The sequence below is a fragment of the Perca fluviatilis genome, chromosome 6, assembly GCF_010015445.1.
Source record: "Perca fluviatilis chromosome 6, GENO_Pfluv_1.0, whole genome shotgun sequence".
NCBI classification, from domain to species: Eukaryota; Metazoa; Chordata; class Actinopteri; order Perciformes; family Percidae; genus Perca; species Perca fluviatilis.
Window position 1 is genome coordinate 41108960 of NC_053117.1, and position 12619 is coordinate 41121578.

Consider the following 12619-nt stretch of genomic DNA (forward strand, 5'->3'; position numbering starts at 1 on the left):
ATATATGTGTTCCCAGTTCAAACCCATGCCCACTTGGACCATAAATATACCATGCAGGACCCATATATGTGTTCCCAGTTCAAACCCATGGCCACTTGGCCCATATATGCGTCCCAGATCAAACCCATGCCCACTTGGCCCATAAACATTCTATGCAGGACCCATATATGTGTTCCCAGATCAAACCCATGCCCACTTGGCCCATAAAAATTCTATGCAGGACCCATATATGCATTCCCAGTTCAAACCCATGGCCACTTGGCCCATAAAAATGGCATGCAGGACCCATATATGTGTTCCCAGTTCAAACCCATGGCCACTTGGCCCATAAAAATGCCATGCAGGACCCATATATATGTTCCCTGATTAAAACTATGCCCACTCGGCCCATAAAACTTCTATGCAGGATCCATATATGCATTCCCAGTTCAAACCCATGCCCACTCAGCCCATAAATGTGCCATTCAAGACCCATATATGTGTTTCCAGATCAAACCCATGCCCACTCGGCCCATAAAACTTCTATGTAGGACCCATATATGCATTCCCAGTTCAAACCCATGCCCACTCGGCCCATAAATGTGCCATTCAAGACCCATATATGTGTTCCCAGTTCAAACCCATGCCCACTTGGACCATAAATATGCCATTCAAGACCAATATATGTGTTCCCAGATCAAACCCATGCCCACTTGGCCCATAAATATGCTATGCAGGACCCATATATGTGTTCTCAGTTCAAACCCATGGCCACTTGGCCCATAAACATTCTATGCAGGACCCATATATGCGTCTCAGATCAAACCCATGCCCACTTGGCCCATAAACATTCTATGCAGGACCCATATATGCGTTCCCAGATCAAACCCATGCCCACTTGGCCCATAAATATGCTATGCAGGACCCATATATGTGTTCTCAGTTCAAACCCATGCCCAATTGGCCCATGCCTGTCCCTTATGGGGCCCATGTAATCAGCTCATATGGGCTTCCTATGTGGGACCCGCTGATTTCATCCAGCCAAAGCCCATGCCCACACAGTAACCGGAACCCCTACTTAACCCATCTGGGCCCCACATGTCATTGCTGGCTGGGTTGGTTAATCTATCTGGTATTCTTTAAAGGAACAAAAGGAATCATGAATTTGAGCACTACCTATGTTCGACCAGTAGTTATTACGACAAAATGCACAAAATGCACCAAACTGGAAATATCTCGTGTAGATTGGCAAGATAGTCTGAAAAATTATAGGAAGGCCCTCAGAAATGCCAGATCAGACTATTACTCAACACTAACAGAAAAAATAAGAACAAGCCAAGGTTTCTTTTCTATTGAGCCATCTATTCCTCTAGCTCTGAGTAGTGATGATTTCATGAGCTTCTTTAATGATAAAATTATAACAATTAGAGATAAAATTAATCATCTTTTGCCCAGAACTTCTAACGGCTCACCATTGGACGCAGGAGGGCTGGAGAGAACAATAAGACCTAATACATACCTAGACTGCTTTTATCCTATAGACCTTCAACAATAATTTTAAAGGTATCTTCAGCTTAGCCATCTACCTGTGTCTTAGACCCCCATCCCAACGAGGCTACTTAAAGAATAACTACCCGTGGTTAACAACACACTGCTAGATACGATCAATATGTATTTATTAACAGGTCATATACGCCAGTATTAAAAGTAGCTTTCATAAAACCTCTTCTGAAAAAATCCACCCTCAATCTTGAGGTCTTAGCCAACTATAGACCTATATCTAACCTTCCCTTTCTCTCCAAAATCCTTGAGAAGGTAGTCGCTAATCAATTTTGTGACTTTCTACATAGAAATAGTTTATTTGAAGACTTTCAGTCAGGATGTAGAATGCATCACAGCACAGAGACGGCACTGGTGAAAATTACTAACGACCTCCTAACTGCTGCTGACAAAGGACTTGTCTCCATACTTGTTTTATTAGATTTTAGTGCAGCATTCAAGATTATTGACCATACCATCCTATTACAGAGACTGGAACACTTAGTTGGCACTAAGCACTAAGCTGGTTTAAGTCCTAATTCTGTGAGTGATCCCAATTTGTTATTAAAGCTGCGAGCAGCGATGGACGGGCCCTCGTCTCTGCCGCAGCGTCGGGGTCACCGGCGGAAGCCGTTCTTTCGCGACCGTGCATTTGCGCGCCAACTCAGACGCCGCAAATGCGTCACCAATGAAAAGGGGAACTCCCCCCCCCCAACCCGGTACAACGATACCTCACACAAGATTCTACGTCATGTGGTTCATTAGCTGTGAAAAGGGGCGTGGATAAAGCATAGGGGCGGGCCAAACCATCACCAATGAAAAGGAGAGTCTCTGCTGAGTTCATTGTTATCTCTAATGTGACTATTATTTGCCACTGTTCATCACACCCAACGGACCCCGTCAGACACCGCCTACCAAGAGTCTGGGTCTGCCGAGGTTTCTTCCTAAAGGGGAGTTTTCCCGCGCCAACTGTCGCATTAGCCACTGCTAATGCTTGCTCTTGAGGGAATTACTGTAATTGTTGGGGTTTTGGAAATTATAGAGTGTGGTCTAGACCTACTCTATCTGTAAAGTGTCTCAAGATAACTTTTGTTATGATTTGATACTATAAATAAAATTTAATTGAATTGAAATTGATACCTCACACAAGACTCTACCTTAGATGGGTCAATAGTTATAAAAGGGGGCGTGGCGAAATATTAGGGGCGGGCCAAACCATGAGCAATGAAGAAGGAAGTCTCTGCTGAGTTCAATGACACCTCACACAAGACTCTACCTTAAACGGTTCAAATGTTATGAAAGGGGGCGTGGCCTGCGTATGTGGGCGTGGTCATATTATAGAGGGGCGGCTCAGTATCACATGTTGACCACACATTCTGAGTTTCATGTAAATCGGATGATGTTTGTCATATAAGGCAGATTTCCTGTTGCCAGCGGGCTATGACCAAAAGTCCTCAGGCCTGGACCCTTGTCCATTGTGAGGAATTTCGGGCAGTTCCGACAAGGATACACTCAAGTTACAACAACTTCTTTGTTCATCGCTAAACATTCAAAATGGCCACCGCCCACACCGTCTGACAAAAGTTTTTTTAACATGTTAAGATGGTACAGACCAAGCTTGAAGTCCATCGGATGAAATCTCTAGGAGGAGTTCGTTAAAGTATAGCACCTTGACTTTTCGGCCTACTTCCTGTTGCCACTATGGGGCGCTATGACTTTAAGTAAATATCGGCCTTTATTTGTCCTCAGGGTTGGACTCTTATGAATCCTGAAAAGTTTCGACCCAGTTGGACAACGATACACTCGAGTTACACCCGCTTCCTGTTTCGGTTGGTGAAAAGAAGAAAAGAAAAACTTTTGTCAGGCCGGTGTGGGCGTGCGGCCATTTTGAGTGTTTAGCGATGAACAAAGAAGTTGTTGTAACTTGAGTGTACGTTGTCGTTATCTGCCCGAAATTTCTCACAATTGACAAGGGTCCAGGCCTGAGGACACCTACGAGCCAAAATTGACTTTTGGTCATAGCGCCCCTGCTGGCAACATGAAATGTGCCTTATATGACAAACATCATCCGATTTGCATGAAACTCAGAATGTGTGGTCTACGTGTGATACTGAGCCGCCCCTATAATATGACCACGCCCACTTACTCAGGCCACGCCCCTTTCATAACATTTGAACCGTTTAAAGTCTCTGCTGAGTCTCTGCTGAGTTCAATGATATCTCAAACAAGGGTCTACATCAAACGTGACATCAATTATAAAGGGGCGCGTGGCTAAACATCTTAAGATGGCACAGACCGAGTTTGAAGTTGATCGGATGAAATCTCTAGGAGGAGTTCGTTAAAGTACGACATGTGGAAATGGCCAAAATCGCACTAATTTCGAACATTTCATTCAAAATGGCGGACTTCCTGTTGGGTTTAGGGTATGGCTCTAATGAAGTTTTTTGTACATCTTGACATCTTACATATGTGTACCAAGTTTCGTGAGTCACGTTAAACGCACGCAGGGGCTCAATTTTCTTAACTTTCTAGGGTTCGCTAGCTAGCCATTTTTGTGCGCCTATTCCCGATACCCTTAAAATAATTACATTTTCACCAGACTTGATGCGACTGCCAAATTTGGTGAGTTTTTGAATATATTAAGCCCCTCAAAAAGCCAATTAATTTGACAGGAAAATAATAAAAAGAAAGAAGAAGAAAGAAAGAAAGAAAGAAAAGAAAGAAAGAAAAGAAAGAAAAAGAATAATTCCTTCAGTTTCAATAGGGCCTTCACTGCTGCGGCGGTCGGCTCAGGCCCTAATAATTCCTTCAGTTTCAATAGGGCCTTCGCTGTCGGTTCTTTCGGGCCTCAATATTAACGATAAACCCTCCAAGTACGCTAAAGTTAGCCATGGCGTTCTTCAAGGTTCAGTGCTTGGACCAATTCTATTCTCTTTATATATGCTTCCTCTAGGCAATATTATTAGGAAACACTCAATTAACTTTCACTGTTATGCAGATGACACCCAATTATATCTGTCAATTAAGCAAGAGGAAAGTGGTCAGTTAGCTAAACTTCAAGCGTGCATTAAAGATATAAAATCATGGATGACCCACAATTTCCTGATGTTAAACTCAAAACAAACTGAAGTTATTGTGCTGGGACCCAAGCACCTCCGAACTCCATTATCCAAAGATATAGCTACCCTAGATGGTATTGCCCCCAAAATTAGGAACATGCTATCTCAAAACGATGCTGAAAAATTAGTCCATTCATTTGTTACTTCCAGGCTGGACTATTGCAATTCCTTACCATCAGGTTGCTCAAATAAGTTCCTTAATAACCCTGATCCAGAATGCTGCGAGCATGTTCTGACGAGAACTAAGAAAGAGATCATATTTCTCCTGTATTAGCTTCTCTGCATTGGCTTCCTGTAAAATCCAGGATTGAATTTAAAATCCTTCTCCACACCTACAAAGCTCTAAATGGTCAGGCACCATCATATCTAGAAGAGCTAATAGCGGATGTAAATTAGCCCTCGGCTATAATCCGCGTGTTTACGTCTGTTTTTGTTGTTTCAATGCAGATGTTCATTAATGTGCATTGTCCCTATCAAATAATAGTACCGTATTGTCCCACTAGAGCACTGCACTCCCCAGAATGCAGAGTTACTTGTGGTTCCTAGAGTCTCTAAAAGTAGCCATCAGGCTCCTCTCCTGTGCAAGGCAAAGCAAGGCAATTTTATTTGTATAGCACATTTCAGCAGGGGTGTGCTTTACATAAAACATTAAAACACAATTAGAAGTTCAATACAAAATTAAAAATAGTTAATACAAAATTAAAATAATTAATACAGAAAAAAATTAACAATAGATTAAATACAGAAATAAAAGAAGAAAAATAAATTACAAATACAAATAATTAAATATAAGCAGTATCAAAAGAAAGGTCTTCAGCCTTGTTTTAAAAGAGCTGGCGTGGGTGCCGATCTACAGTTTACCGGAAGTTCATTCCAGATGCGTGGTGCATGGAAACTGAATGCCGCTTCCCCCTTTTTTGTTCTGATTCTGGGGACAGCAAAGCATACCTGTCCCCTGCGGTTCATAGTTACACAAGTAGATCCGATAGGTAATTTGGGCCCTAAACCATTTAGCGACTTATAAACCAGAAGAAGAATTTTGAAGTCTATTCTTTGGGGTAGGGGAGCCAATGTAGAGACTTTAAAATTGGAGTGATGTGATCCACCTTCCTTTTGTTAGTGATGACTCGAACAGCTGCATTTTGAATTAGCTGTAGCTGTCTGATTTTTTAGAAAGACCTGTAAGAACACCGTTACAGTAGTCCAGTCTACTGAAAATAAAAGCGTGGACAAGCTTTTCCTAAGTCCTGTTGACACATAAGTCCTTTTACCCTTGATGTATTTTTAAGGTGGTAAAAGCTGACTTTGTTATCGTCTTAACGTGACTGTTGAAATTCAGATCAGAGTCCATGATTACACCAAGATTTCTGGCTTTGTCTGTTGCTTTTGACAACATAGTTTGAAGCTGGGCGCTGTTTCTTAGTCGTTCCTCTTTGGCTCAAAAATGATCATCTCAGTTTAACATTCATTCAATTTGAGAAAGTTGTGGCACATCCAATCACTAATTTGTTCAATGCACCTAGTCAGTTTTTGTATTGGACTATAGTCTCCAGGTGACAACGTTATGTAAATTTGTGTGTCATCAGCATAACTATGGTAACTTATGCTATTGTTTTCATTATCTGGGCCAGTGGGAGCATATAGATATTAAACAAAAGAGGCCCCAGGACAGAGCCCTGTGGAACTCCACACGTCACTTTGTGCTTTGTACTGTTGTTTTACCACCATCCGAAGTTCAAGTGGATGTCATTAAAAACTTTTGTCAAGAGCCGTCTCAGTGCTGTGGTGAGGTCGAAATCCTGATTGGAAGGCATCCAAAATATTGTTTAGAGATAGAAAAAGGTTTAGTTTTTGGAAAACAGCTTTCTCAATAATTTTGCTTAAAAATGGAAGGTTCGATATTGGCCTGTAATTGTCCATCAGTGACGTGTCTAAGTTGTTCTTTTTAAGATTGGCTTGATGACTGCAGTTTTCAGGGCCTGTGGGAAGATACCCAAGAAAGGAGACGTATTTACAATCTGCAGAAGATCAAAAGCCAGACAATTAGAAACATTTTTTGAAGAAGTCCGCCTGTAGAATATCCAGACAGAGAGGAGGAGTTTTTTAGATGTTGTATAATGTCCTCTAGGTTTTACAGGTAATCATTTGAAATTGTGTCATATTGGGATTTGTTTTGTCTGGACATAGTGACAACATATATCCTGTACTTGATTTGGATGCACTGACTGTTTTTTTGAAGAAGATGGCAAAATCATTGCAACCCTTGGTGGATGAGAGTTCAGATGCTACTGGCACTGGCGTGTTTGTTAACCTATCAACAATAGCAAACAAGGCACGTGAATTATTGTTGTTTTTAGCAATGATATCAGAGAAGTAGGACCGCCTTGCATTCCTCAATTCCATATTATAAATGCGTAGTCTCTCTTTATAAGTGTCGTAGTGGACTTGGGGATTGTTTTGTCGCGACCCCCTGCGTTTAGCTTTTCGACACTCTCTTTTTAGATCTCACGGGGGACATTTCTCCATGGAGATTTTTTTTGCTTAAGAGAACTTTGACCTTAGTAGGAACAATGGCGTTAATAACATTTGTAATTCTACAGTAGAAGTTATCTACAAGCTCAGTTACTGAGGCTCCAGAAAAGGCAGATATGGAAGAAAAAGATTTACTTAGTACGTAGTACTTTCAGTGATGTATCGTTTTCCAATTGCCTTAGTTTCAACACTTTTTTCACAGAGATAGAACTTTTAAAAAAAACACATGAATGGTCAGAAAGAGCAACATCTTTCACCGTAACCTTGGAAATGTTCAGAACTTTTCGAGATAATTAAGTCCAGGATGTGACCCTTATTGTCCGTATGCTTTGTTACATGTTGAGTCAGCCCATAATTGTCTGATACAACACAGCTCTTTTGTTCCTTTTATCCTGAAGGTTGTCAACATGGATGTTGAAATCAACAGCAATGATTACACAATCAAAGTCAACAAAGATTATTGACAGTAGTTCAGGAAAGTCATCGTCATCAATCCATCCATCCAACCAACCTAGTACAAAAACATGTACTAGGTTCTCCAGTCAGTGCCCTTGATCAAGGCACTGCGCCCAGATCTGGAGTTGGTCCCCGGGCGCTGTCATTGGCTGCCCACTGCTCCCTTGAGGGATGGGTTAAATGCAGAGAATGAATTTTGCTACATGTACGTTAATGTGACAAATAAAGTACCTTTACCTTTATCCATCTTTGCCCACTTATCCGGTATCGGGTCGGCGGGGAGCAGCTCCAGCAGGGGACCCCAAACTTCCCTTTCCCGAGCCACATTGACCAGCTCCGACTGGGGGATCCGAGGCATTCCCAGGCCAGGTTGGAGATGTAATCCCTCCACCTAGTCCTGGGTCTTCCCCGAGGCCTCCTCCCAGCTGGACGTGCCTGGAACACCTCCTGAGGTGCGCCTCAGGGGGCATCCTTACCAGATGTCCGAACCACATCAACTGGCTCCCTTTCGACTGGAAGGGCAGCGACTCTACTCCGAGCTCCTCACGGATGACTGAGCTTCTCACCCTATCTCTAAAAAGGAGACGCCAGCCACCCCCTGTGGAAACCCATTTTGGCCGCTTGTACCCTGGATCTCATTATTTCGGTCATGACCCAGCCTTCATGACCATAAGGTAAGGACGAAACGGACCACGGTAGATAGCGAGCTTTGCCTTCTGGCTCAGCTCTCTTTTCGTCACAACAGTGCGATAAATTGAATGTAATACCGCACCTGCTGCCGATTCTCCGACCAATCTCTCCTCCATTGTCCCCTCACTTGCGAACAAGACCCCAAGGTATTTGAACTCCTTGACTTGGGGTAAGGACTCATTCCCTACCTGAAGTAGGCACTCTGCTGAGAACCATGGCCTCAGATTTAGAGGTGCTGATCCTCATCCCAGCCGCTTCACACTCGGCTGTGAACCGATCCAGTGAGTGCTGAAGGTCACAGGCCGATGATGCCATCAGGACCACATCATCTGCAAAAAGCGATGAGATTCCCCAGCCCACCAAACTGCAAACCCTCCCCACCCTGACTACGCCTTGATATCCTGTCCATAAATATTACAAACCTCTCCGTGAACCATCACCTTATCGTGGTGGAGAGGTTTGTGAAGGTCAGGGCCTCGACGGACCAGACCCGGGGCGGCAGACGCTGGCTCTGGGGACGTGGAACGTCACCTCTCTGTGGGGAACGAGCCGGAACTGGTGCGGGAGGTGGAGCGCTACCGGTTAGATCTGGTGGGGCTTACCTCGCACAGTCCGGTTCTGGAACCGTACTCCTGGATAGGGGTTGGACTCTTTTCTTCTCGGGAGTTGCCCAGAGTGTGGGCCCGGGCGGGTGTGGGGTATACTAACAAGCCCCCGGCTGAGCGCGCTTCGTTGGAGTTTACCCCGGTGGACGAGAGGGTCGCCTCCCTACACCTGCGGGTTGTGGGGGAAAACTCTGACTGTTGTTTGTGCATATGCACCAAACAGGAGTTCGGAGTATTCGGCCTTCTTGGAGACCTTGAGTGGAGTCCTGCATGGGGGCCAGTGGGGGACTCCATTGTTCTGCTGGGGGACTTCAATGCACACGTGGGCAATGATGGACACACCTGTAGAGGCGTGATTGGGAGGAACGGCCTCCCTGATCTAAACCAGAGTGGTTGTTTGTTGTTGGACTTCTGTGCTAGTCACGGATTGTCTATAACGAACACCATGTTCGACATAGGGATGCTCATAAGTGTACTTGGTACCAGAGCACCCTAGGCCAAAAGGTCAATGATCGATTTTATAATCGTTTCATCTGATCTGAGGCCGTATGTTTTGAACTTTCGGGTGAAGAGAGGGCGGAGCTGTCAACCGATCACCATCTGGTGGTGAGTTGGGTCAGGGGGTGGGGAAGACTCTGGACAGACCTGGTAAGCCCAAACGTGTAGTGTGGGTAAATTGGGAACGTCTGGAGGAGGCCCTGTCCGACAGACTTTCAACTCGCACCTCCGGCGAGCTTTCGGTGCATCCCTGTGGAGGCTGGGGGCATTGAACCCGAGTGGACAATGTTCAAAGTTTCCATTGCTGAAGCTGCGGCGAGGAGCTGTGGTCTTAGGGTCTTAGGTGCCTCAAGGGGGCGGTAACCACCCGTGGTGGACACCGGTGGTCAGGGAAGCCGTCCGACTGAAGAAGGAGTCTTTCCGGGATATGTTATCCCAGAGGACTCCGGAGGCAGTTGCAGGGTACCGAAGGGCCGAAGGGCCTGCAGCCTCTGCCGTGAAAGAGGCAAAGCAGCGGGTGTGGGAGAAGTTTGGAGAAGACATGGAGAAGGACCTCGGTCGGCACCAAGGTGCTTCTGGAAACTGTTCGCCACCTCAGGAGGGGAAGCGGGGAACCATCCAAGCTGTGTACAGTAAGGATGGGACACTGTTGACCTCAACTGAGGAGGTAATAGGGCGGTGGAAGGAGCACTTTGAGGAACTCCTGAATCCGACTAATACGCCCTCTATGTTAGAGGCAGAGCTGGAGGATGACGGGGTTGGCGGTCGATTTCCCAGGCGGAAGTCACTGATGTAGTCAAACAACTCCACAGTGGCAAAGCCCCGGGGATTGATGAGATCCGTCCAGAAATGCTCAAGGCTCTGGGTGTGGAGGGGCTGTCCTGGTTGACACGTCTCTTCAACATTGCGTGGAAGTCTGGAACACTGCCAAAGGGGTGGCAGACTGGGGTGGTGGTTCCCCTTTTTTAAAAAAGGGGACCAGAGGGGTGTGTGCCAATTACAGGGGTATCACACTTCTCAGCCTCCCTGGTAAAGTCTACTCCAAGGTGCTGGAAAGGAGGGTTCGGCCGATAGTCGAACCTCGGGTTGAGGAGGAACAATGCGGATTCCGTCCTGGTCGGTGGAACAATGGACCAGATCTTCACTCTCGCAAGGATCCTGGAGGGAGCCTGGGAGTATGCTTAACCGGTCTACATGTGCTTTGTGGATTTGGAAAAGGCGTTATGACCGGGTCCACCGGGAGATACTGTGGGAGGTGCTGCGGGAGTATGGGGTGAGGGGGTCTCTACTCCAGGGCCATCCAATCTCTGTACGACCAAAGTGAGAGCTGTGTCCGGGTTCTCGGCAGTAAGTCAGACTCGTTTCAGGTGAGGGTTGGCCTCAGCCAGGGCTGTGCTTTGTCACCAATCCTGTTTGTAATATTTATGGACAGGATATCGAGGCGTAGTCGGGGGTGGAGAGGGGTTGCAGTTCGGTGGGCTGGGGATCTCATCGCTGCTTTTGCAGATGATGTGGTCCTGATGGCATGATCGGCCTGCTGCCTTCAGCACTCACTGGATCGGTTCGCAGCCGAGTGTGAAGCGGTTGGGATGAGGATCAGCACCTCTAAATCGGAGGCCATGGTTCTCAGCAGGAAACCGATGGAATGCCTTCTCCAGGTAGGGAATGAGTCCTTACCCCAAGTGAAGGAGTTCAAGTACCTTGGGGTTTGTTGCGCAAGTGAGGGACAATGGAGCGGGAGATTGGTCGGAGAATCGGTGCGGAGTGCGGTATTACATTCCATCTACCGCACCGTTGTAACGAAAAGAGCGCTGAGCCAGAAGGCAAAGCTCCGATCTACCAGTCAGTTTTCGTTCCTACCCTCACCTATGGTCATGAAGGCTGGGTAATGATCGAAGAAGCGAGATCCAGGGTACAAGCGGCCGAAATGGGTTTCCTCAGGAGGGTGGCTGGCGTCTCCCTTAGAGATAGGGTGAGAAGCTCAGTCATCCGTGAGGAGCTCGGAGTAGAGCCGCTGCTCCGCTGCGTCGAAAGGAGACAGTTGAGGTGGTTCGGGCATCTGGTAAGGATGCCCCCTGGTCGCCTCCCTAGGGAGGTGTTCCAGGCACGTCCGGCGGGGGGGAGGCCTCGGGGAAGACCCAGGACTAGGTGGAGGGATTATTTCTCCAACCTGGCCTGGGAACGTCCGGGATCCCCAGTCGGAGCTGGTTAATGTTGCTCGGGAAAGGGAAGTTTGGGGTCCCCTGCTGGAGCTGCTCCCCGGCGACCCGACACCGGATAAGCGGGCCAAGATGGATGGATGGATGGATGGATGGAAATATTACAAACAGGATTGGTGACAAAGCGCAGCTCTGGCGGAGGCCAACCCTCACTTGAAACGAGTCCAACTTACTGCCGAGAATCCGGACACAGCTCTCACTTTGGTCGTACAGAGAGTGGATGGCCCTGAGAAGAGACCCCCTCACCCCATACTCCCACAGTACCTCCCACAGTATCTCCCAGGGGACCCGGTCATAAGCCTTCTCCAAATCCACAAAACACATGTAGACCGGATGGGCATACTCCCAGGCTCTTTTCAGTATCCTTGGGAGAGTGAAGATCTGGTCCGTTGTTCCACGACCAGGACGGAATCCACATTGTTCTCTTCAATCTGGAGGTTCCGACTATCGGCCGAACCCTCCTTTTCCATCACCTTGGAGTAGACTTTACCAGGGAGGCTGAGAAGTGCGATACCCCTGTAATTTGGAACACACCCTCTGGTCCCCCTTTTTGAAAAGGGACAACCACCACCCGGCTGCCACTCCTTTGGCACTGTCCTGGACTTCCACGCAATGTTGAAGAGGCGTGTCAACCAAGACCACACGGAGAGCCTTGAGCTTTTTTGGACGGATCTCATCAATCCCTGGGGCTTTGCCACTGTCGAAGTTGTTTGACTACATCAGTGACCTCCGCCTGGGATGATGGATCCCCATCATCCTCCAGCTCTGCCTCTAACATAGAGGGCGTATTGCCTCTTTCACGGCAGAGGCTGCAGCCCTTCGGGTCCTTTGGTACCCTGCAACTGCCTCCGGAGTCCTCTGGGATAACACATCCCGGAAAGACTCCTTCAGTCGGATGGCTTCCCTGACCACCGGTGTCCACCACGGTGTTCGTGGGTTACCGCCCCTTGAGGCACCTAAGACCACAGCTCCTCGCTGCAGC